Source organism: Sinocyclocheilus rhinocerous, unplaced genomic scaffold (genome assembly GCF_001515625.1).
Source record: "Sinocyclocheilus rhinocerous isolate Xijiao unplaced genomic scaffold, SAMN03320098_v1.1 scaffold7137, whole genome shotgun sequence".
NCBI classification, from domain to species: Eukaryota; Metazoa; Chordata; class Actinopteri; order Cypriniformes; family Cyprinidae; genus Sinocyclocheilus; species Sinocyclocheilus rhinocerous.
The window spans coordinates 39314-47379 of record NW_015650765.1 but is presented as its reverse complement, the minus strand read 5'-3'; the positions used below and the strand labels follow the sequence as shown (position 1 = coordinate 47379).

Below are 8066 nucleotides of genomic sequence, written 5' to 3'. Positions count from 1 at the left end.
ATTAGAATATAAAACTACTCTAGAAATCACACTTATACTCTAATCACAAACTCTATATCCTGAATTTGTACCTTCTGCAGAACAGCATCTTGCATTTCTCAAGCTAAGTCTTGAACAAATCCAAATTATTTATCATAATATGAAATCATTTGTAAGCTGCAGTATGACTTGCTATCAGTATGATCTCACACACCAGTTAAAACCAAACGCATAGGTTGAAATTGAGACATATAACAGATCTGCTCCGTGTATTATAATGCAGCTCCTTGTATTATAATGAGAGCGCTCTGATTGGCCGGCCGGCCGCTGACGTCAGGGATCCCGTCGCTCGCGGTGTCGCAGCCGCTTTATGGAAGCGCAGGAGCGTTTGTTGCGTCGCGTAGATGGAGAGTTTGAATGCGCTCCGTTGTTCTCAACAAATGCGCGACGTAACTCGCTCCTTTCGAAAGGATTACAGCGTTTTATTGTGAGCGAGGAATGTTATTCTGTCTCCGACTACGATACTGTGCTTTAAAAGCAGACTTAAAGTTTCGGACGCGTTTGTTTGGATGTTTGTGGAGCAAAAGTTTGTCGAGTGCAGAAGTAAATAACGCGGTTTGCAGAGACTGTCGGCGCTCGAGCTGAGACTGAAATCATAACGCGACTGATGAAGACCTCTGAACATACTGTATGATTACATCTGAACCTGTCTCACCAAAAACCTCGTTTAAATCAGTTTTGTGTCTTGGGCTCATGTAATGATTCTGTAAGGAATGGAAACCTGGGATCTGTCCTAAATTCAGTAAGTTTGTCTTTTGTTTATGATTTACATCGACAGGATTTTCTATCTATCTATATATCTATCTCTCTCTCTCTCTCTCTCTATCTAATTGTAATGCTGTATTTTTCCTTTTAGTTGTTAGATTCATTTCTGTTGGGATGTTCCATGAATCACAGTTTTTTTTTTTAGGTTAATGCTTGTCCTGCTCTTTTTAAAAATTAATTAATTTATTTATTTAATCAAGGACAATGCACATTAATAGTACATAAATATGTAAAATGCGCCAGATTTAGCCAACACTGGCTAATTTTCATCCGTAGTCCCTTTTGGCAGGTTGATGTTAAGGACAGGAAGAAAATATAATTATATTATAATTAATATATATATTATAACGTTATAATATAATATATATCTAATTATATTATAATTAGAAAATCTTATAATTATTAATTATGTTAAAAAGAAAATGATATACATTGGCTTGTTGGCAGTATTGCTTTTCTATTCATTATTTAAAAAAATATATATATATATACAAACACACACACTTGACACTATATGAAAGTAAGGAATATATATAGTTTAAAATATAGCTAGAATGAATGTCATTGCCATTGCATTAGATAACAAAATATCAACAAAATGATTTTAAAGAATAATAGCACAAGCACACTAAGAAAAACATTTGACAATTTTATATGGTTTGAAATGATAAAATAACGCATCTAGTGTTGAAAAAGAAGACAAACAGTACTGTGAAACATGAGTGTGTAAATAGTTTAAATGATGCATTACACCTGTGGTTTCTCTGAAACTTGAGGAGAACTGACTTTATACATCAACACCAGACACTGAGACTTCAAACGTGATGACGGCAATTTAGACGTGCAGATACAGACACTTCATTTGATATTTTATTATCGAATGCAAAGACAGGCATAAGTGTGACTGAAGTGTCCAAATACTTTGAGGACACTGTATATATTTAGAAAACTGTACATTAGTCTTCACACGTTTTGAGAAATAATCAGTGCTTTTCAAAGACCAGTGCTTTCATTTCTCCATCTGTCCAACAGAATGTGTATTTACTTCTTGAAGGCTATTTATAATGGTTTAAACATCGTAACTTCTTGTTATCATCTTCCTCCAGTGCACAGCGTTCAGAAGGGATGCACGAGAAGTCCTATATTACACTGAGCATTCATAGTGCTGCACATATTTTCCCTACCTTGGCTTTCCCTTTTCAGAAAGCTCTCTCTATCGGCCTGCTTTTTAAATGGATGCGGTTCAACTGCAGACACGAACGGATTTGTTGGTGCAAGAAGGTATTTTGGACGCTGTGTTTACAGGACAGTCAGAGGGGAAACCTGCTCACCTCAGTATCAAATGAGATCTTTCATGATCCTGGGCACTTATTTTGGATGCTCGTTTTTTGGTCTGCGGTTTGAGACGATCTTGGGTTTCCAATGGAGTTTTGCAGGTCTCCACCTGTCACGTAAGAACGTGGGTGATTTACTTCACAGAAAGCGCTGACCATGGCGTCAGTGTGTGTTTCTGGGCAGACTTCCAGTATCACAAGCGTGTGTTTTACCTGAGTAATACGGTTGGATCTTATTTTACTGTGATATGCATGGCGTGCGCTTTAAAACATCCAATGAAACATTTAATATCGCAGAGGCGGCTCATGTCATTCCTATGCAACAATTTCCTGGCCATGGGGGTTGAAATTCAAGCATGCCATGAAACGTCGACTCCTCTGCTGTCTGTCCAATGTGTTTGAACCTGTTCTTTTCAATCAGACAGCGCCTTTGAAATTCACTTTGTTCACAAAGCCATTCTTCCTGAAATTACACTAGGGCTGGTAATCGAGAACCGGTTCTCAGTCTGAAGTGGATCATTTGAAAAATGAAAAATACTGCAACCAAATGATTTCCCTGAGGTTCACTTATGATAGCGATTCTTGAACTTGTTCTGGAACTAAGAATCGCATTTATTTTCTCCATAGAGAAAGCTATTTTTAGCTATGACATATAAGCATTTAATAAACGCTTCTGTAGGAGCCACATTACAGTGTAATATTTTTTTTCCTTAAAGTGTATTAGCATAATACTAATTTAGTATTTCAATTATTATATTAATTTCCGATTTCCTTTTGCCTTTTTGCTTTAAATCAAAGTTTGTAAAGTTGTGATTCTTCTTGGGGTTTGTTGGTTTGGTTCGTGGCTTGAAACTTTTTAATTTAAATTTTCCATTCTCTATGGAGAAAATAAATGAGAATGAAGGCTGTCAAAAAGATGACTCTTATGAGTCGGTTCTTATCAATGAATCAGTCTCTAACTCATGAGTCATTGGTTTGAATCAATCTAATGATTCACTTATTAACTGAATCAGTAAGAAACTGGATTAGTTAATAATAACAATCTCTTTTAAATGGAATCAAAACCAGATTAAAAAAAAAAAATTCACCAGCGTTATATATTATAATTAACTAAAACTAAGACAAAAATGGCTTTAATTGAAATAAAATATACGAAAACTTATTTTATTTCAGCTAGTTGCCAAGTCAACATTTCTCTTTTTAATTTAATTTAACTTTGTTCTAAAATAATTAAAACTAAAACTGCAATAACTCAAAACTGTATAGACATTATATATACACACACACACACACACACACACATATTTATATATATATATATACAGTAGTCAACATTTGAAGTGGATCAAAACCTTTCATCAAAGTTGTCCTAAAACCAAAATGCGTTCTTGTCTTAGGACAGCTCTGATGATCTTTTTTGATCCACTTCAAATGTTGACCACTGTATAATAAGGGGTTGAACGACTTCAGATTTACAAATAAATTTATGAACAAAAACTTCATTTTATTTTATTTCAGCTAGTTGCCGAGTCACATTTTGCTTTCATTTGGATTAACTGGATGTACTAAAATAACTAAACCTCAAACTGAAATAAAAATTTATATAAAAAAATATATATATATATTTCACATTCAAAATATTAATAACAACTATAATAGTATCTTAATATTACCAAAATAACACTGGTTTCCACACACATTCAATCACTTCAGCTTCATCTCAAGAGTTGTCGGTACCTTTAACATTTATCGTAAACCGTTTAATTCGGATGCCTGTGCATGAGTGACCGTGACTGTGTGTTTATTTGCAGATTAAGTCCTGATCAGCGAGTGGTGAAGGGATCATGGCCCTGAGCGAGGCCTTCATCACCAGCAATGGTGGATCCTCAACAGGCACCGGTTACCCTGCCGCCAATACCATTGAAGAACCGGAGGACGAGCAGGGAGTGTCGGCGTCCACACAGCCACACGAACAGACTCAGAACGGTGCACTCAAAGCCAATGGAACCGTGCGTCCGTCTTCGCCAGGCTCCGCCTCCTCGTCCTCGTCACATGTCGCAGACTCTCAGAGGCTAGCCGTGCTGCTGCCGAATGCTCTGACGGCACCCTGCTGCGTTTACTGCTCGCCCCGGCAGCCCGTCTGCTGCAGCGGGAACCAGCAGGACTGCGCCGTCTTCCAGAGCGCCGTGTCGTCCGCAGCGCTTCACATGGGCTCGTGCTGCGTTCAGGGCGTGCGCTGTTTCTGCATGCAGCATCTCCAGAACCAGCCCCACATGGCCACACTGAGGTGAGCACCAGTTCTCCGCTGCGTTACATAAAAACTAGATTATTCTATGCATGAAGTATTGTTTGCTGGTGTTCATGTTCTCAGACAATTATTTGTTTCTATGGCAACACTCATAACAAATGATGTAAACATTTACTCGAATAGTTACAAGTTTTACGAATTCAAAAGTTGGGGTTGGCAAGATTTTCTAGTGTTTTCAAAAAGTCTCTTCTGCTCATCAAGGCTGTATTTATTTGATCAAAAATATGGTAAAAATAGTGAAAAATTATTACAATTTAATATAGCTGTTTTCTATTGTAATATATGTTAAAATGTAATTTATTTCTGTGATCAAAGCTGAATTTTCAGCATCATTATTTATTTGAAATAGAAATCTTTTGTAACATTATAAATGTCTTTACTGTTATTTTTCATCAATTGAATGCATTCTTGTTGAATAAAAGTATTAATTTCTTTAAAAACAATTAAAAGAAAATTAGAAATGTTACCTTGCCAACTAACTAAACTAAAATAAGCACTAAAATAACTAAAACTGAAATACAATTAAATCAAACCTGAATAGAAAAGTTATAATAATAATGACAAATGACAAAAGCACATTTAGTTTTCATACTTGTGTAATGCAGTGTAGTTATTGTTAACAAACTATTAAAAATTGTTTTTGAGAATTGAAATAAAGCTGAAATAAAATATAAGAATTAGATTAAAATGAAAATTAGAAATGTTAACTTGTCAACTATCTAAAATAAGTAGTACTAAACAAGTACTAAAATAACTAAAACAAATAAATTAGGCCTAAAGCTAAATAGAAAAATTTAAAACATTACATCTGATGAATAAAATGTTCAAAAGAACAGCATTTATTTGAAATAGGAATCTTTTGTTTCTTGTTGAATAAAAGTATTAATTTCTTTAAAAACAATTAAAAGAAAATTAGAAATGTTACCTTGCCAACTAACTAAACTAAAATAAGCACTAAAATAACTAAAACTGAAATACAATGAAATCAAAGCTGAATAGAAAAGTTATATTATAAATATAATAATAATGACAAATGACAAAAGCACATTTAGTTTTCATACTTGTGTAATGCAGTGTAGTTATTGTTAACAAACTATTAAAAATTGTTTTTGAGAATTGAAATAAAGCTGAAATAAAATATAAGAATTAGATTAAAATGAAAATTAAAAATGTTGACTTGTCAACTATCTAAAATAAGTAGTACTAAACAAGTACTAAAACAAACAAATTAGGCCTAAAGCTAAATAGAAAAATTAAAAACATTACATTTGATGAATAAAAAGTTCAAAAGAACAGCATTTATTTGAAATAGGAATCTTTTGTAACATTATAAATGTCTTTATAATCAATTTAATGCATCCTTGCTCAATAAAATGATTAATTTCTTAGTATAAAACCCAAACGTTTCAGCAAGAGTGGGATTTAGGACAAACAGTGATGTGCTTATTCACAGCTGTGTCGGTCTGGACTTTTATTGATGAGGCAGATGAAGAGGAACCATGTCCTTCTGCTCTGTAAATCAACATCTTTACTCAGACAGGAGCATATCAAGTGTCTGTTTGATCTGTTTCTGCTGGATTCAGTTGATGATTAACTGACAATCACCTCCGTGATTCTCCATCAGCCTTTTGAACTCGCCTGATCTGAAATACGCTCATCATCTCTGGTATCGTGAAGCTGGGCAGCACTGCTGCTTTCTTCTTTCAGCAGCCCATCGTGCTGTCATGATGTTTGACTTTTCTTCACCGTCATCTGGAAGCACATGAGAAAGATCAGTGGAGGTTTGCGGCATCATTTATCCTCAGGATGGAAACTGATTCGGAGTTGTGCCATGCAGTCATAAGTTGGAGCAATACTAGTGATAGACACATTTATATCATACAGACCAATTAATAATCATTATTTGACCTTTTTGTAGGGGTGTGGATCTTTGGTAGACAGCGAATGAAATTGATTTCATTCATGATTCATAGGCTTCAGAAACGACTATTTTCAAATTCAGAACAATTTGATCTGGTTCACAATGAGGTTAAATTTAATTTCAATTAATGATTCGATTGTGCATTTTTTAAGTGCATTTATAGGATTATGTAATGTGTCTTAGGCAAAAAAAAGGCAAACTACTTATTGCACATATTAAATATGAACATACTGGAGTGTGATGTGCCGATAAAATATTTTAGAGCTAACACGACCTAGGAAAGCATTTCACATTTCATTTTTAAAGTTATTTATTTATTTATTTATATTTCCACAGGTTTTAATATTTAATATTTCCCATTATTTTTTTAGGTTTTCCATAACCCTGTCAGTAAATTAATCCTAATATTACTTTATATAATATTATTTGAACTTTTGATGATGATTATAACTATTATGTAATTTATTATTATATAATATTATTTTATTTGTTATTTTATTTATAGCACTTTTGGTAAATCATGTTTTTTAAAGTTTTTATTTTTTTATAAATTAATTGTATACAGTTTTATTTCATTTTATTTGAAGGTCTCAAATGCGAATAAAAAGAAAAAAAATCAGCAATTAATGTTTCAGTATTTTAAAATATTGAAAGATAAAATCAAATTGCTATTCATTCGATTTTTAGCATTTTAAATCAATTATTGACCAAAACAAACTATTATGATTCAAACATCCATGTCTCAAGATGCTGCATATGCATCGGCAGGATTTGTAATCTATGCATTGAGAAAACAAATTAATTGTTACACCCCTATTATTTTAAGATCTGTATTATCAATATATCTTGCTTTTAAAATATGTTTGCCGATATGTTGAGCCTCCTAATAAACATCTCAAGTAGTTTGTCTTTTTCTTACCTAAAGACACATTAGGACAAGCGTTTACATAATCCTATGAATGCATTTAAAAATACAGAATGGAATCATTAATCGAAATTGAATCTCATTGTGAATCAGAATCATGAATCAATTCACCTAAAGATTCACTTCCCTACAAAAGGTATTGCTTAAAACTCTCCTACTACTGACTGCATGACGTAACTATAAAACTGTTTTCAGAGAGCTAATGCTCAGAGTACCTGCAGATTTTCTAGGAAATGATGCAGCTGAGACGGACGGCAGCCGATCTTCCACCTGAGGAATGATGAATGGCTTTTGTTGACTGAAAAAGAGGGAGCTGACATGTAGCCATCTGGGGTCATGTCACATGTTGAACCCGACACGCTTCATTTACCTGACCAGAACTTTTCTTCTGCATTTCCTACCCTGTCCTAAGGACAGGTGCAGCACGCTAAAGCGACAATCGAGTGGGATTTCGGATGTGCAAATTGTTGGTCACTTTAGCTTCTGTGCCCCTCAGCTGTTAATTAAACATCAAATGCATTCTGATTCTGAAGTGATTCACTTTCACTTAGGACAGGAACAATGCTTAACGGTGAAAACTTGTCTTGTCGTGCCTGTGTAAGTCAACAGATGCTTCAGTCAGCTAGTTCAGTTCCTTTTCAGGAAGATGTTTGATCAACGTCAAACAAAAACTTTGATAAATTTGTCCCGGTGTTTAAAGAATCACAAGAAGCTTCCAGTTCTTTGTTGCAGAACAGGCCTGGAAGATATTCACGAAACGTACAGAGCTTTTCG

The 8066-nt window shown here is 34.2% G+C and overlaps 1 pseudogene; it reads left to right on the top strand.

The window, feature by feature from the left end:
• Positions 1-396: 396 nt before the first annotated feature.
• LOC107712574 (protein dispatched homolog 1 pseudogene) lies at positions 397-4429 on the top strand (annotated as a pseudogene).
• Positions 4430-8066: the final 3637 nt, after the last annotated feature.